This window comes from Coptis chinensis, chromosome 5 (assembly GCF_015680905.1).
Source record: "Coptis chinensis isolate HL-2020 chromosome 5, ASM1568090v1, whole genome shotgun sequence".
NCBI classification, from domain to species: domain Eukaryota; kingdom Viridiplantae; phylum Streptophyta; class Magnoliopsida; order Ranunculales; family Ranunculaceae; genus Coptis; species Coptis chinensis.
The window spans coordinates 58038635-58055360 of NC_141460.1; the positions used below are offsets into that span (position 1 = coordinate 58038635).

The 16726-nt window shown below is 36.0% G+C and overlaps 2 pseudogenes; both read right to left on the reverse strand.

Annotated features, from left to right (window-relative positions):
- Positions 1-2466: 2466 nt before the first annotated feature.
- LOC147498114 (uncharacterized) lies at positions 2467-9025 on the reverse strand (annotated as a pseudogene).
- A 2186-nt stretch (positions 9026-11211) lies between these two features.
- LOC147498115 (mechanosensitive ion channel protein 2, chloroplastic pseudogene) lies at positions 11212-12811 on the reverse strand (annotated as a pseudogene).
- Positions 12812-16726: the final 3915 nt, after the last annotated feature.

A 16726-nucleotide genomic window follows, 5' to 3' on the forward strand; every position in this document is an offset into this window, starting at 1 on the left:
CCACAAATGCAATGATAGCTCGTCCACAACCCGCTGCGATTTCGAGCCCACGAATCCAGCCCAATAGTTCCCGCACATTTTTTAAACACCAATTAAACCAACTAGTTGTCCGACATGTGTTTTAAAGATTTATTTTATCCTTCCTTTTTTACACCACAGCTGTCCAAAGAACAGATAAAATTAAGGGGGTTGTGTAAGTACCCTCCGTTCACGCACTACAAGATTATCGTGTCCACACCCGGTCATTATCTCCATCACCGCACCCACAGCCGATTACATCATAACGACCAGGGCGAGGTCGTCCCAAATCTCAATTACAACCATATATGGAAGCAAATCATCTAGCGCAATCCTGGAGCTCAGTCAACACGCCAATCAAGGAGACATTAACTTTGTAACATCAGGAGTAATGGTGAATTATCAAGATAGCACACAATGTGGATCTACACCTGATAACGGCATAGAGCAAATATGGAAGGTCAGCTCAAACATCTATAAGTAGAGAGAGATGAACTACGTGAGGCTTGATTCAAATTGACCCCAAGAAACTTGAAATGTAGGCAACTCTTAACCCAAGAAGAGTGCAACCATTCCCTATCAAATAGAACATCAGGTCGTTGTCCCCTAAACACCAAACCTCTACAGAAACCATTATCTCATTCTCAAAATGAGATAATTCATTAAAACATAAACAAAAAAAAAGTAGCTTAAAGAATCAGAAACAAAATTTATGGAGTTTTCCTTTATAAACAAGTTACCATATTTTAATTCTTTTTGGTTTTTAGCAATTTCTGTTTCCATTTTTGGTTAAGTCATAAAATCAAATATTGATTTGTATTTGATTGTTTGGTATCATTTATTCCATAAACGGCCCCTAAACACCAAAAACATTTTAAGTGATTCTATATAGGGGCTGGCTACCTTGATAGCTCCAATTGATAACTTATCTTAATAGTAGATCATAATTGCCCAGATCTTACAAAATCAATGGACAGATCTCAAACTAAAACAACAAAGAAAATAAGTGAGGGAAGACTAGTCATTTTACATTCTTTTGTCAAATAAACCCAAAAGTACCATGATCTATTTCTCCTCCCTTTCTCTCCCTCCTCTCCTAAAGAACTCCAGATGGTTGGAAGAACGAGCGAAGAGTACTCTAGATGGAAGACAACAAAAAGCTCATTATGTCACTTGGGAATTTCGGCAGCTATTGAAAACTTGCCAAGAATATATTCCAACTATATATTTCCATATCAGACGAGTTAAGCATGAACTTGAAGTGACATAGAAATCTTTAATCCTAATTTTATTTTAATTGAATCTACCAAATGTACTTACTTTTCTATATTCTTCAACATACTATGAGTAATAATGAAATCATGTAGTTTGTTTAATGAATGACTGAAGAACATTTTAGTGTACAAAATATGGGTGGATTAAACATGACAAAAATGAATAATGATCATTTGATTCAAGTTTGATGCAACGTTCACAAAGATGTATATTAACACCATCCATAGCAAGTGTTGGAGAGCATGAAGGAGCACACTAATGATCCAAATTTTAATCCAATTGCTTCAAGTATTTGTTTTTTTGGTAGGCAATTGCTTCAAGTATTGATCAAGGATAAAACCAAATTCATCAAGAACACTTAAAACATAAAAATAGAGATAAGAAACCTCAATCCTTAACATAAGACATCCTCCTTCATTATTGATTTAAAAAATAAAATCTTTTACAACACAAAAAAGAAAAGAAAAATATTTTGGGAGCTTCGACTTCGTGTGTCATAATCGAAGCTTCTATCTCGCTCATCTGCTTCTTGTTTCATTAGTAATCCACTACTCAATATTATATTTCACCACAAAAACCAGTAGTTAGCTCACAAGCAATCCTTTATCACTAACCAATTGGTGAAAATGAATTCCAAAATGTAGTATGCATATTCAATAACTTCGGCTCGAGGTTTGAATCTCTTTTGTCTTCAATGGGGTTTGATTTGCTTTGTCTTCAATGGGTTGTTTTATGGCTTAGTTCATGAGGAGAGAGGGAGAGGGGAGACGGAGAAAGAAGATGGGTTTTAGCTAGGTTATTCCCTATGTTGCATGGACACGGACGGACGCGAGGTCGCAGACACGGTGACTCGGCTGTAACTAAAAAAAATAGGATGCGGACGCAAACCGGACGAGGGAATTAAATAATATATGTAATTTTATTTTATTTTAATAATTGAACATTACAATTTATAAACTAATTTATATGTATCATAAAATTCATGATTACTCAAAAGTCAAAATAAACATCCACAAAGTTAAACAAACATATTAATATAGTATTTAATCAAACTTCTCGTAAGTCTTAACTCTTAAGTCTTAACAAAACAAGAACCAAAATAAAACCCACAAGGCCACAAGAAACATAGTAATTAGTAAAGAAAGAGCCCTAGGATTCCACAAGACAACATGATCAATTTTCTTCTCCATCTTCCGCTTCTTCTCCAATTTGATTGAGCTTATCCTCAATACTAGTTGTCTCGTTTGTAAAAAGCATTGCCTCCATTTCCGGTTCATCAAGTGAAAGGTCGGCTATTTCAAGTATGCCAACACCCTCCAAGCCATCAAATGTATCTCCCCCCAATGTCCCACATGGTAATCACCCCTTCTTTGTATTCCTTGGATTTTCTTGATAAGAGGCGAAGATTAGAATGAACAAATACCAAGTCTTCGCCTCTTTGTGGTGTTATCTTGTTCCTCTTCAAAGAGTTTATGAAAGAGTAAGTACTCCAATTCCTCTCACAACATGAAGAGGAACATGGTTGTCCAACTAGCTTTAAAGCTAAGCTTTGGAGCAAGGGCATAGTAGCGCCATAACTAACCCACCACACATTCGGTTCCATATATCCTCTATTCTCAATAGATTCGCTATTTCCAAATTCCTTCAAAGCTGCAGAAAAATAAGCAAACTCCGTATTCACTCTTCTCCGCTCATCTTCATTAGGGAAGTATCTTGCAAAACACTTTAATTTCTCGGCAGAAATCTCGTCCTCTTTGTGTGGTGCAACACGAGTAGGACACTCATTGAGCCATTTAGCACTATAGTACCTATATGAGTATAGTGTTTTTTATTAGTAAAAAGAACATATATTAAATAACAAATATTGAAATGAGAAGAAGTTATTGTACAGTACTTGGGATTCAATGAGTGAGTCAAACAGGGAAGCGGTGTACTGCTTTTGGTCCATCGAGCCACTAGTATCCGGTGGACAACTACATAAAAATCTGAGCACTCGTAATCAAGTTTTTTCTCATGGCTATAGATAGCAATCTTCACCTTCCGTATCATTGAATCCCACATATCATACACCAAATGAAGACAAGGCTGATCTGTGTCTGCTTTCCTTAACATCTCATACATCGGCTCAGTGAAGGCAAGTATGTAATCAATATTATCCCACCACAAATCATCTAATATCTTCTCTTTGACAAAAGCAGTTTTACCAACATCATCCTCCCTATAGTTTGCCCAGTTGGGACTAATCACCATATTCAACAAGCCTTGTTTTATGACTTTAAATCTTCTGAGCATAATAATGCTAGAAGCAAAGCATGTCTCTACAGCTGAAAGCAACTCCAAATGTGAGTACTCATTAAACATAGACAACCGCATCGAGTGGTTCATAATGAAGTTTCTTAACCACCATCACATCTCCAACAAGTTTGGTAATCCAATTACACTCCAAATATGTTTCTGAGTTCGCTTCGGTATTCTTTGCTACACATATGTTCTTTAGCGCAAGGTTCAAGGTGTGCACTACACAAGGAGTCCAAAAAATATGTGGATATACTTCCTCCACTAACAAGCCAGTACCCCTAAACACGGGGGCATTGTCTGTAATCACTTGGATCACATTTAGAGGTCCAATGGATTGAATCGTCTCTTTAATCAAGTTAGCTATGAAATGCTTGTCTTTATACACACCTTGGCAATTGACTGCTTTCAAGAACATCGGACCAATTTCAGAAGCTGCCATGAAGTTGATAATTGGTCTCCTTTGAGCATCCGTCCACCCATCACTAACAACACTGACACCCTTATCATTCCAAGTAGATTTAATAGGCTCTAACAACCTCTCAATATTTGCTCTCTCCCTTTGCAAAAGTGTAGTTCTCAATGCATTGTACCGGGAGGAATATAACTCGAAAGATTTTTACTTTGAGCAGTCGCCATAGAGAACACAAGATAATAGTAAGGATTCTTTGCAAGATTAAATGGTAAACCACCTGAGTAGAACATCCTCGCAATAACACTAGTTAATTCATCTCGAGCTTTCATATTATAGGCTTTCTCAATAGGTGATTCACATGTTCCCCTCTTTCATTTTGATAGAGAAGCCTCAAAAGGCTCAAATACACCCATAGAACTTGCAGTCGAGGCTGAGGAGGAAGAACTTCGAGTTCTACTAGCAGATGGTGGTAACGGAACTTGCTTGGGTAATAAATTCCTTATCTTTAGCTCATACTCTTCAATGCTCTTTTTCATCTCAGCCAAGTGCTCAGCAGTGACTTTGGCACATGATCTACTCCCACTACCAACAACTTTCATTAGATGACCCTTCACTCTTGGATACGACCCGACAATTACTACCGAACAAAAATTGCATTGGAAACGGACATTGCCTCCTCCTGGAATTTTTTCCAAAACAGTAACATACTTCCAAAGAGGAGGTTTTTCTTGTGTACTCATTTCAGTGGAATGGAAACAACTGCCCTTGCTAGACTTGCGAAGTTGCGAGATTTGGGTGTTGTGTTCTGTGGACAGATAGAGAGACAAACTAGGATTAAACCCCAAGTCAAAAACATTAATCACAGCAACCACTATACATCTATTCTAATTTCGGTGATAGTTTCTTCAATAATCTAACAGTTCTAAATTCCCAACCATCAACAATATAGATAATTACGTCAAAAAACGCAAGTCTATAAACTTGCAATGGGTGTTGCCAGAAACACGAACTGGGAAACAGTTAATCTTCACTAACAAAAATGTTTCTTTACTTGTGTAGTTGTGTTGCAAGTTAAAACCCAAAATTAAAAGAAAAAGGAAAGAACGTACCTGAATGAACAAGGTGGTTGAAAGGCTTTAGAGAAGAATCCTTAAACTCTCTTCTTCTTCTTCAACTTCTGTTTGAAAGGTGGTTGATTTAGCTGTTCAAGTGGATGGCGCATAATGAATTTTATTCTTTAATGTTTTTAGTTCGTCAGTTCGATGATTCAAATAAATTACACCATTTCCAAATCTCAAAATCACCCATTCACGCCATTTCCAGTTAGAGGTGAGAATCAGAGAATGAGGTCGTGGACTTGTGGGCTATTGGGCTTTTTCCTTTCTTTTCTTTTTTTTTTCTTATTTGTTTTCTTTGTTTTCAAAATGTTTTGAATTTTGAGTTTGACCTGCGTCTTGACCTTGGTTTGACCGCGTCCTAAACGCGTCTTAACTTGCGTCCAATGTCATTGACTGCATCTTGACCGTATTGACCGCTTTGGACACACATCCGTCCTCGCGTCCGCGTCCAACGCGGACACAACCCTTTACTATGTGCGTCCGTGCTTTAGAGGTTATTCCTTAATAAATTGTCAAATGACTTGTCTGCCCTTTCTATTATTTTGTTAACTGAAACAAAGATTTGTTCGTTGATTTTGTAAGATCTGGATGGTCAGGATGGGCTGTTAAGATAAGCTGTCATTTTAAGCTGTCAAGGTAGCCTACCCATATATATTTGCCTATTAACATATGTGTGTGATAAACACGAATTTAATATACATAATATTAATGCATAAACACTAATACCTAACCTAACAAACACGTATTTAGATCAATACTCTACACTATTTCTATACTATCAAGTAATATAGATTTAGTAAAGGTTCGTATCCACTCTTTCTTAAACTAACAAAACTAAATAGAATTCAACTATTTAAATCAAAAGGAACAAGGTGAGAGTAATAATATGTTGAGAGATGAATTAAACTATGATTATGTTATTGATTAAAACTTAAGCTAATTTAGCTAAGCAATAAAAATATGTGAATCAAATAGAGAAAGTTAGAGAGAGATTGAAATCCACTTTTCAATTCCTTAACATGCTAGAATAGATTGTTGAGAAACCCTAGTGTTATATTCACACACAATGTTCAAATATAAATCCTAGGCCTTTAATGATCCTTAATTACTTTATACTATCTCTAGTCATAAACTAATTAGCATGAGAGAAAACTTGTTTTCCATTCTTATGTAAAACTCACAATTCCCTAGTTTAAATTAGACTCTTCTTATCTCTAAGTCAAGAAAAAACCTAAACTTGAAGTTCTAAACAACAATTCTATACTAATAAATCAAGTCCTCTTAAAGCTTCATTCAAACTCCCTCTAATGGGAGTTTAGCTTTGATTCCTTAGACTATCATCCTTAGACTATCATAAGCAAAAAAAATAATAACAAGACATAATGTAAAGGATAAATTGAATTGAATAATAACTTGAGGGTATTTTAATGGAGGTTGGAGGTTACAATAAGAACCATAAATTATATTAAACTATTGGGGGAAAGCTCTATTATTTTTCCTTAAATCTCTTTATAAAGCAAAGGTTTAGGTTACAATTTCATGCATGGGCTTGGGAGTTGTATTTTGGGCCACTAAATCAAGCCCAAAACTTAAATACTTAAGTCCAAAAGGGTCATAACTACTATAATTTACTGCAATACCCTTTTTGTCTACTTTTACTGCTCTGATTGGGTCGAGATTTAGACCATTAGAAAGCTTTTTCTGAGCCGGTCATTTTGTCGTACAATAGGCCCAATTCCAAAGTATGAGTCCAACGATACAGACTGTTGAAATTCTATTAACTTTCTATTGTGTTTTCTGCTTGAGTTGACTTTGACTTTCCAACTTTGACTAGATTTTAAAATGTTTTTTCTCCTTGAAACTTGAGCTTTAACCATAGAACTTCTCTAGCAATCAATTTGACTCATTTCTCTTGCAAAAGTGATGTCTTTATGCACATATTTAACTTCAAGACCTAAAATACACAAAAGCAAGTAATAAACTCTCATTATTAATTATAAACATAATTGGCTTAAATTGAATACTATCAAGGGTTTTAAACTATAGTTTTGAGTGTTTATCAGTGTACAAATGTATATGTAGGATATTTTGACTTACCAATTGGCCTTATACTTCTAACTTGTCATGTACAACCACTAAACTTATCCACATTCTCATCGAAGTTTTGATTAAGCAGTTTGTGTTCACCAAACCGTATACCCCATACATGGTTCCAAATAACTCCCAATTCACTATAAAAATAAATTAAAATTCTTTTTTCAGTCAATGCACCACTCCCATTTTTTTTAGTAATACGAAAATATTGTAATGTGTTACTCACAATACAAGTAATGCTTGTTCCACACGAGTGTTACTCAAGTTGAAATAATATATCATTATTGTTAAGTTTTCCTTTAATTCTTAAATTGTTTACTATATTAGTGTGTGACTACTGATAGTTAAAATTTATTCTATTGATATATATCAATCTAATATAATAAATAAGACTAATCTCAAGGAATTTGAGTGTTAAGTAGTACGTGGTATCCTTATTGAAACTCCCAAAGTTAATTTATAGTTTATATCTACTTTAATGCCTCGAGAAACATATACAAATAATTTAGGACTCCAAAATCCGAGGGACTCCAAAATGGAAGAAAACAATCAGAGTTTAAATAGGATACTGTTTCAGCAAGATTTGCCTAAACACACTAGTTGGGTCGGAAGTGGTCTTTTTCGAGGAGATTGCGAAGGAGATGATTGTTAGGGAGAGTTGAGACTGGACTTCAGTTTTGAAGTTGCCTACGTACCCAAAGATATTGCTTGGGATCAAGTCTCGATTGCGTAGTTCTGGAAAAATGATGAAGGTTAGATTTTATAGGTAGGATTGGTGATACTGTGAATTTCTTTTCGTTTATTTCCCTCATATACTAAGCCTTCAGCAATAATATTTGATCGGCCAACCGCAGCCAAATAACATTCATTTTCCTATATAAATGTTTAAGTATCATAATAAGCACACGACATTATATTTTAATAACATATTACGTGTAAACTACAATTTACCTCCCCTAGACCAAATGTTTGACCCCGTGTTTTCTTATTTGCCTTGTTCACATGATCAAATTGAACCAAATTACACTCTAGGCCCTACAATTGAAGTATAAATCTTAGAACCATTTTAAAATTATATATATAACGTGTAAAATACTACTTACGTCTCCTAGACCAGATGTTGGACCCTGAAATGGTGTTTGACCCTGTGTTTTCTTATTTGCCTTGTTCACACGATCAGATTGAGCCAAATTACACTCTAGGCCCTAGAATTGAAGTATAAATCTTAGAACCACGCAACATTATTAAAATTATATATATCATGTGTAAAATGCTACTTGCCTATCCTAGACCAGATGTTGGCCTCGAAAATGGTGTTTGACCTTCTTGTGTTTTTTTATTTTCTTTGTTACCATGATCTGCTTTGGGCTTTGATGGAGGTTGGGTTGCCTTTCCATTTTTTTTTCCAACTATTAGTTAGCACATCCTTCAATTAAGTTTTGAAGTAAACAAGGATTTAGCAAATCCAAATCACAACAAACATTCATGTCTAACATTAAAACATAATAATAAACAATTAGAAAACTTACAATCTTTTCAGCCACTCTTTCCGTAGCTACTTCAATATATTTTCCTTTTTTTGAGTAATCTCTTTTCCATATTGAAGGCCTTCGATTGTTTCCATTAAAGGTTGGTCCCATTTCTTTTTTCTATGGTTACAAAATAATTACGCAAACGACAGGGTTAATACGATGTATATCATACCCAAACAAATTAACAAAGTGCCTACGTGTATGTATATAAATGTTGAGACAGACAATGTACTCACCAATTGTTCTCTAATATCAACAAATCCCGTCTTGCCCGTCATGTGGTTATATACATTTACTGCTTGCCGCTGTGAATTAAGTTTGCTAATTTCGTGGAAAACATGGAATTAGTCGTCTTTAGGAATAAAAAACAATATATGGGTTTGGTTTTCAATATCGCAACTAAGGAGAAAAGTTTGTGGGTTCTCTGGGTTTATGAACAACATATTAAGACCAAGAGATTTTGGACTATGAACTGTCCAAAAGACTGCGAATACTTTGGAATACTTTGGACTGCGAATAACCAGTGAACCAACCTGAAACCATAACATCACAAATGAGGAGACAAGATGAATAAGCAAAAGTATAAGAACTCTCCAAAACTCTTAATGCTCATCATTAAGATTGTCCCCAAGCATTAAAATTGTTCCCTAAATCTGTCTCTCTTGAATTTCTATTTCACCAAGTGTTATTGTCTGACTTTTGTCATAGCTAGCCATGACACTGCTTCCGTGAAAGCAGGCTGAGAATATATATTTCCCTTGTTGACAAAAATAATCTCATCCATGTACAAGCAAAGTACATTTCTGTAAATGAAGGATGACTGCATGGAAACTAAGAAGTCCTAATTAGGTGCTCACACCTTGCCATCCCACCTGCTGCTCCCTTCGCAAGGCACTAACTAAATAATAAAAAAGTGGTCTCATAATATATGCCTCCAACCAAATAGCATCCCAAAGTCTTGAAATTCCAGCCACCTAAAAGCTGAATTTTCGACTGCCAATTCAAAGAGATACTCCTTAACATTAAGGATGATCTTTTGCATGTCTCTTTCCTCAAGTTAGAACATCCCACCATTCCTATCCTTCCACAAAGCCCAAAACAATCACTTTCCTGATGTGTTCCACTTTCCAGTTGCCCAAAACTTGAGGGGCAACTAGATGAGCATTAAGATTGTTCCCTAAACCTCCAAATACATACGAATTATACTACCATTGTAGAAGTACTCACACCACTACCCACACCCGCACACACATATGAATGTCAAACCCGGAAGAGGGGATAGCCAAACTGAATGTGGGTGGATCGGTGAGTGACAGTGGAGCTGGGATTGGTGGTACAATCAGGCTAAGAAATAATGTAATTGTCTTGGCTTTCTCGGTAGCGCTGACAAAGTCTCATTTGCATCTGATAGTTTGAGTGCTATCAAGGAGTCAGTTAAATGGACTTGAGAGGACAAGATCATAAGAGGAGACAGAAGAAGAGATGTGAGTAGTGGTAATGGAACTGCAATTCTAAGCCATCCACAAGTGGGCTGGTTCAACCCCTCCTTGCGGTAATACTCACTTCGTTCGGGACTAACACAAAAGAAGAACCAATTTTTTTTTATCAAAATTCTGTGCTTGTAGAAGAAAATCAAACTTTTAGAAAACCCTACTAACATCAAAACTAATTATATTACAGCCAAAATTGGGAGAGAAATAGAGAAAAAAAAAAAAAAAAAAAAAAAAAAAAAAAAAAAAAAAAAAAAAAAAAAAAAAACGAGATAGTCGAAATTGGGGAGAGATGAACAAACTCACTACTTGAAACCTTTGTACAAATCCCTAGTTGAAAAGAGAGGCCGATAGAAATTAAGACTTGAGAAGAGTTCTGGAAGTTGAAAAAACTATGTTTAAGCGCGAGACAAATTTTCGGGTTTTGTTGGATTGGTTTACCCACGGTAGGTCTATTTTTTGGCAAAGCATTAGCCACATTTTCTATAGAAACGGTGGGGGTATATTAATGTGAGAAAACAAATTAGAAATTTTGGGTTGGACCATGGTATATGGCATATTATATCCCACTGTATTACTAGCCCAGTGGTATTTGATTGTACTAAAATTAGAAAAGCCTTCTTTACCGTGGTTATTGACTATTAGCCACCGTTATTGTGAAAACAATGGTATATACCATTTGGTATACCGTGGCTAATGTGCATTTCTGTAGTAGTGGATAAGCTCTGAACATGTGCTTTATTATAGATAAGCTATGAGCATGGGCTCTGAGCGTGGGCTTTTTGTAGATAAGCTCTGAGTATGGACTCTAAGCGTGGGCTTGTATTGAATTAGGCTTTTATTGGGCCACATTTGTGGGGGCCGGAACATCGCCCTCTCTTTGTTACATGGGCAAAGCCAGTGTGGGGGTTTTTTAACGGATCTTGATGCACGTGTGGACCAAAGTAGTGTGGATTTTTGCAGCAAATTGCAAGTTACTCTAATAAGCAGGACACCATAATCACAAGCGCCTGATTCTCTGGATTATTTCTTTCTAAAAATACTTTTCTATGCAACCTCTGCTGCTCAACTTGCTGACTTTTTTCCAAGACTTTGTGCATATCAGCTTCAATAGTGTAATCTTATTAACATCCAATTGACTGATTGTAAAGTGAGTTTTAATACTCTAATGAGTCTTCTGACTGAGATTCCTCACAACATTTTACTGTAAATTTGTGGTTTGGGATGTGAACTGCTTCACCATCATCACCTTTTATAATTGTTGGATACCACCAACCTACATGCTCAACAGTACCAGAAACTTCGTAGCCTTCAATCTTTGTTTGAATCCAATCATTTAGACAAAAGGACGTGTCACATGGATCTTATACTTGAGAGGAAGTTTGTGAAAACTCACAACCAGCAAGTGTCAGCAACACTGTCCCAAGACCTCCAGCAGTAATCAGTTTCTGGGTAGAAAAACCCAGTAACTCCATAAACTATGAAACAACATCAACCCATAATGCACTGTATACAGCTTTTCCAGCAAACTGAAAACCCATATCTCTCGCGTCATTGAAGTCATTTGCTTCCAAAAGGAATTGCTAAGCATGTTGAATCAAGCTTGATAGACAACAAGCAAAAGCTAGCACAGTCGATAATGATTTCACAAAAACCAAAAGACGTTGCTTAACAGACGGACTAGCTTCTAAAGATAGAATCACTAGATCGAATGCACTGCAGACGAGTGTTGCGCCAGTCCCAGCAGCAAAGGCTGAAGATAAGAGGTCGTAACATAATGTGCTCCACTCCTTTTCCAACTATTATCGCTCCGTTTGAGGAACAGGTTCAATTCAGCGGCCTTTCAATTCGGAAACACACATCAGCGGCAACATATCTAGCGGCATTTCAATTCAGCGACAACATCATTTCAATTCAGCAACAACATATCAGAAAACACACATCCAGCTGGAAATCAAGTAGTGGCAATTCAAAGTATCAAGCGGCATCGGCAGTTCAAAGGTTCAGCATCGGTGGTTTAACATGATCGACAAAAGTGATCGAAGCAACTGCTCAAAGAGATCGAGCGGCATGTCTAACACTTTGGGTCGGCAATCATATAAATCCGCAACTTTCTTTTCCAAAATATTGATCGGGCAAATTGATCGGCATGTTACGAGCGGCCAAATTCAAACTTTTAATTTTGATTGGCAAATCAAGAAAATTAATAGGTCGGCAGCTGTTATATAATTGTTGGTTTGTTAATCAATTGGGTTAGACACATTAGAATACTAAGATGATTAGGAGCGGATAGAATAAGGATCATCTGGAGAAGTTGGGAGAAGCTGATTTTCACTAATAAGAGGCGAACTAGGAAACCAAGTGTTGGATATATTGGGCTTCAGTAGAGAGTAGAGAGTCCTATTGGTTTATTATTCTTTATTTAGAATCTTATAAATAAAAGGAACCTTGCGGGCTGGAATACTTATCAGACTTAAAAGATAGAGATAGTTAGGTTTGAGAAGAGAAGAAATAAAAGTTCCTATCTTATGGTTCATGTTCTTGTTTTACTTGTGCAGTAAGGTATGTTTCCATTCACGTTAACACCTTTTTTTGTTTTATTCATTCCTATCACAAAAAGTCGGTTGCCATGTTATGAACAATAAGTTTTTTTTTTTTTTTTTTGAGGAATTTATATTAGGATTTGGATCTCTGTAAGTGATCGCGAGAGAGTAAACCATGTTTAGATCTTATAATCCTGCAAAGAAATTCGTCTTTGTTTTTGAGAGAAGGATTAATTTGATACTATTCTATTTTTTTGACAGTATTGAAAATATTTGTTTAATGGAGAGGAATTATAACTTTAAGAGGAGATGGGGTGATAAGGGGGATTTTAATATGAATAGGGTGGCGAAGGGTATTGATACAGATAGTTTGAGAGAAAAGTATGATATTGGAGATGATGTTTCTATTGAGTATGTTGGAAGTGATATCGACCAAAAGTGTGAAAATGACGAGATAATTTTATTGTTTTCACATTTTTGGCTTGGTTGTTGTCACAGCCCGATTTTCTAAACAATTAAAATAAATGAATATTTGAAATATAAATATCTCAAACATCACTATGTTCAATTGTCTAAAAACCCAGGCTATGACGGGGTGGATACAACACATGTCAAAACCTAAAACCCACATCATAAAGAATCTTAACAACAAAAATCATCTCCAAAATTCTCTTTATTACTTTATAAAAAGTCTATCTTCCGTCCCAATAAAACATCAAACCACTCTAAGAATAACAGGTCTTCAACATCGTATTTTCATGTCATATGAAAAGAAAACTACGTTATTACATACTTCCAAAAGATCATACCTAATAAAATAACCTCCCGGACTGCTCCAGGCAAGAATCCAAATCACACGCCGCGGTTCCACTGCCTTCCACCTGTGTTCCCAATAACACACCCACGTTGCCAAAACAAAGCAAACATGGGTCAGCAAAATTGAATTTGCTGGTATGACTAGACTAACCACATATAAACATTATCATACTTTAATTATCCAAACAATCAATTTATATTTTCCCATAACTTAATCATTCTCAGCTTGGAAGACAGGTAGTTCCGTCATTTCAACCGGCATAGTTTCTTCCCAAGCAAAACTTCTATTATATTAACTCATTCAAATCACTCGTTTTAATATCTAAAACATTGCATTAAAACTTACCGATATCCACTGCTGTATAAGGGTAGGACCGCATCCCTGCACAAAATATTATTAAGTCCTACCCTCCTGCAAAAGAAAGTTAGAACTTGTATATATAACATATGTAGATATCCTATATGTATTCAAAGGTAAACCCAAGCACGCTCGCAAAAACAAATCAATTTCTCTTATCAATTAATCAATTACTTTTCTTATACACCCACCATTTAGTGCCTATATACCTTAGGTCATTCCCGTCACATTCAAGGAATACCCAACCCTACATTCCCGTACACTCAAGGAATACAACTAACCCGCAAGGCGAATACCTTAGTTCCTTTCTAGGGCAGTCCAAAGAATCTGGTCATTCATGGCACATTCAATGAATACCCATAGATAACGCTAACGGGCCATTTATGGCACATTCAATAAATGCCCACCTAACCTATGACATCAACAGTCATAAAACTCAATTCCAAAACTTGAGGCGTGGAGAGTTCTAAAAGGTTGCGGTAAATTTATTTACGCATTATTGAACTTTATTGTATATATCATTTCAGAGAACGAATGAGTATCTTGATAAATGTATTTTTGGTTTACGCGTTATTAATTTCATGGATGTCTAAGTGTCATAACGTTGCATATCATAAAATACTGCAAAATCACCGAGTAGTTAATACACGTACACATGTATATATAGAAAGGTCTTAGCCTAAAGCCAAGCATGCTAATAGCCCTAGACCTATCCTAATAGACCGAATCATAATCCGAGTTAAAAGGTCAAATTGGGTCAACTGGTCAAAGTCAACCCTGGTCAACAATCAACTCTGGTCAAAGTCAACACATCATTGTCAAAGTCAACACGTCATTGTCAAAGTCAAACTGTCGTTTTCATGTTCAACAGGTTTAGGGTCATAGCCGTGGTTCATGGCTAAGGTCAATGTGCATAGCTCATGGGCTCATGACTAAGGTAATGATTCGGACCCAACTGGCCAAGCCCAAACCTCAGAACCCGAAAGTCTAAACATTGAAAGACCCAAAAAAGATCTATTTTAAGTCCTATGGACTGGCCCCAAGCAATATTAGAAACTGGCCCAAAAACTTCAGACTGAACTGGCCCAAAACACAACTGAGTTCGGCCCAAAAACAAATGGGAGAAGGCCCAAACAAAACAAACTAAAATCGGACCCAAAACAAAACAAAAATAGAAATGGCCCAACATAACTAATGTGGTCCGCCCCTAACAACTTAACTAAAATCCGGCCCAAACTAAATTAGATTTTGGCCCACACAAAACCAAAAGGTTTAGGCCCAAAGCCCAACCGAGATTTACTGTTCATCTTCTCCAACCTTCTTCCTCCACCACCAGCCACCAAAAATCGGCCACCACTCCTCACTTCATCAAACCGATTTTACTCCTTATCAAAAACCAAACACTTTTAATAAAAACAAAAACCCCCAAATCATTCAATCCCTATCTCCTTCAAAACTAGATCTAAAACTTTTGCTGCCACCATTAATGGCTTCCGCCACCTTTTAACAGCCCCCATCCACATTCCAACATTCACACATACATCAACAACCCACCAAATCAAACAAAAACCGTTCAAACTATTTTAAAAGCGATAAAACCCAAGTCGATTATCCGCGATAATGGCGATGCGCCATTAACCCCTCCCTCCGAGCTTCACTGTCCCGACATCACACACTACACAACCCAATATACCACAACACTTCAACCATAGGAGTTTACAAACCAAAACAAAGAGTTAAATTATACAAAACGATTTCTGTGGGCTGACGCCATTGACGTCTGTCGAGATTCAACAGTTTACCCAATTTTAACAAAGTTTTCGACAGTTTAATTACAAATCCGAAATTCAACAAAGTTTAATAATACAAATGGCACGAAGTCCAATACAACAGGATAATGATCAGTATATATAAAAACAGAAACCTATACACCGATATACGAAAACTATAACTTTCAGTGAACTAGCAAAAATAGCTACTCCCTTTAGTGCGCTCCGACTATCAGCCAGCTACCAGGAAAAATCTTCCTTTTCTGTTGTCAGTAAAACTTCTCCCTTTTTTGTAAAACTCTCGCGGTGTTTTTTTTTTTTTTTTTACCAACCCTATTATGTTTTCTATTCTGTTCAAAACAAAACCCCCGAAATAGGGAAGAAGGTTTATCCCATAAACCCACGTCTCCTATTTCCACTAACACTTATCCTATTTTATTTTATCTATTATCTATTATTATTATCTTTATTATTATTATTATTAGGAAAACAAAAGAATTAAAACACTGGGTGTTATAATATACACACCTTAAAAGGATCTCGTCCCGAGATTCAAGGTAGAGTGTAGATTAACCAAACAAACAGTACGTCAAACAATTAAAATGAGACATACGTGTATACGCAAGTATACACACCTTAAAAGGAATACACATATACGATATCATATAGATAGACATACTAATATTCAAATCACATACTTTGAAAGTGTGTCTATATAATGATTGAACCCAAGAAATAATGATATATATGCTAGCATACACAACTCAAAAGAATAAACGTAATTAATTTCTTCAATTGCCAACACTTAAGTAAACTCATTATTTCACAATTTAGCAAAACCCATATTCTTCAAGTTAAATCATACTAAGAAGGCAATGTAGTTCCTCTCACACCGAGGCAGTTAGTTCCACTCTTAGTATTTCCCAACTAATCCAAGGCGTTTAAAAAAAAAATACATATTATAATTTCCTTTTTAACGATCTTCCCTGTCAAAACTATTTGT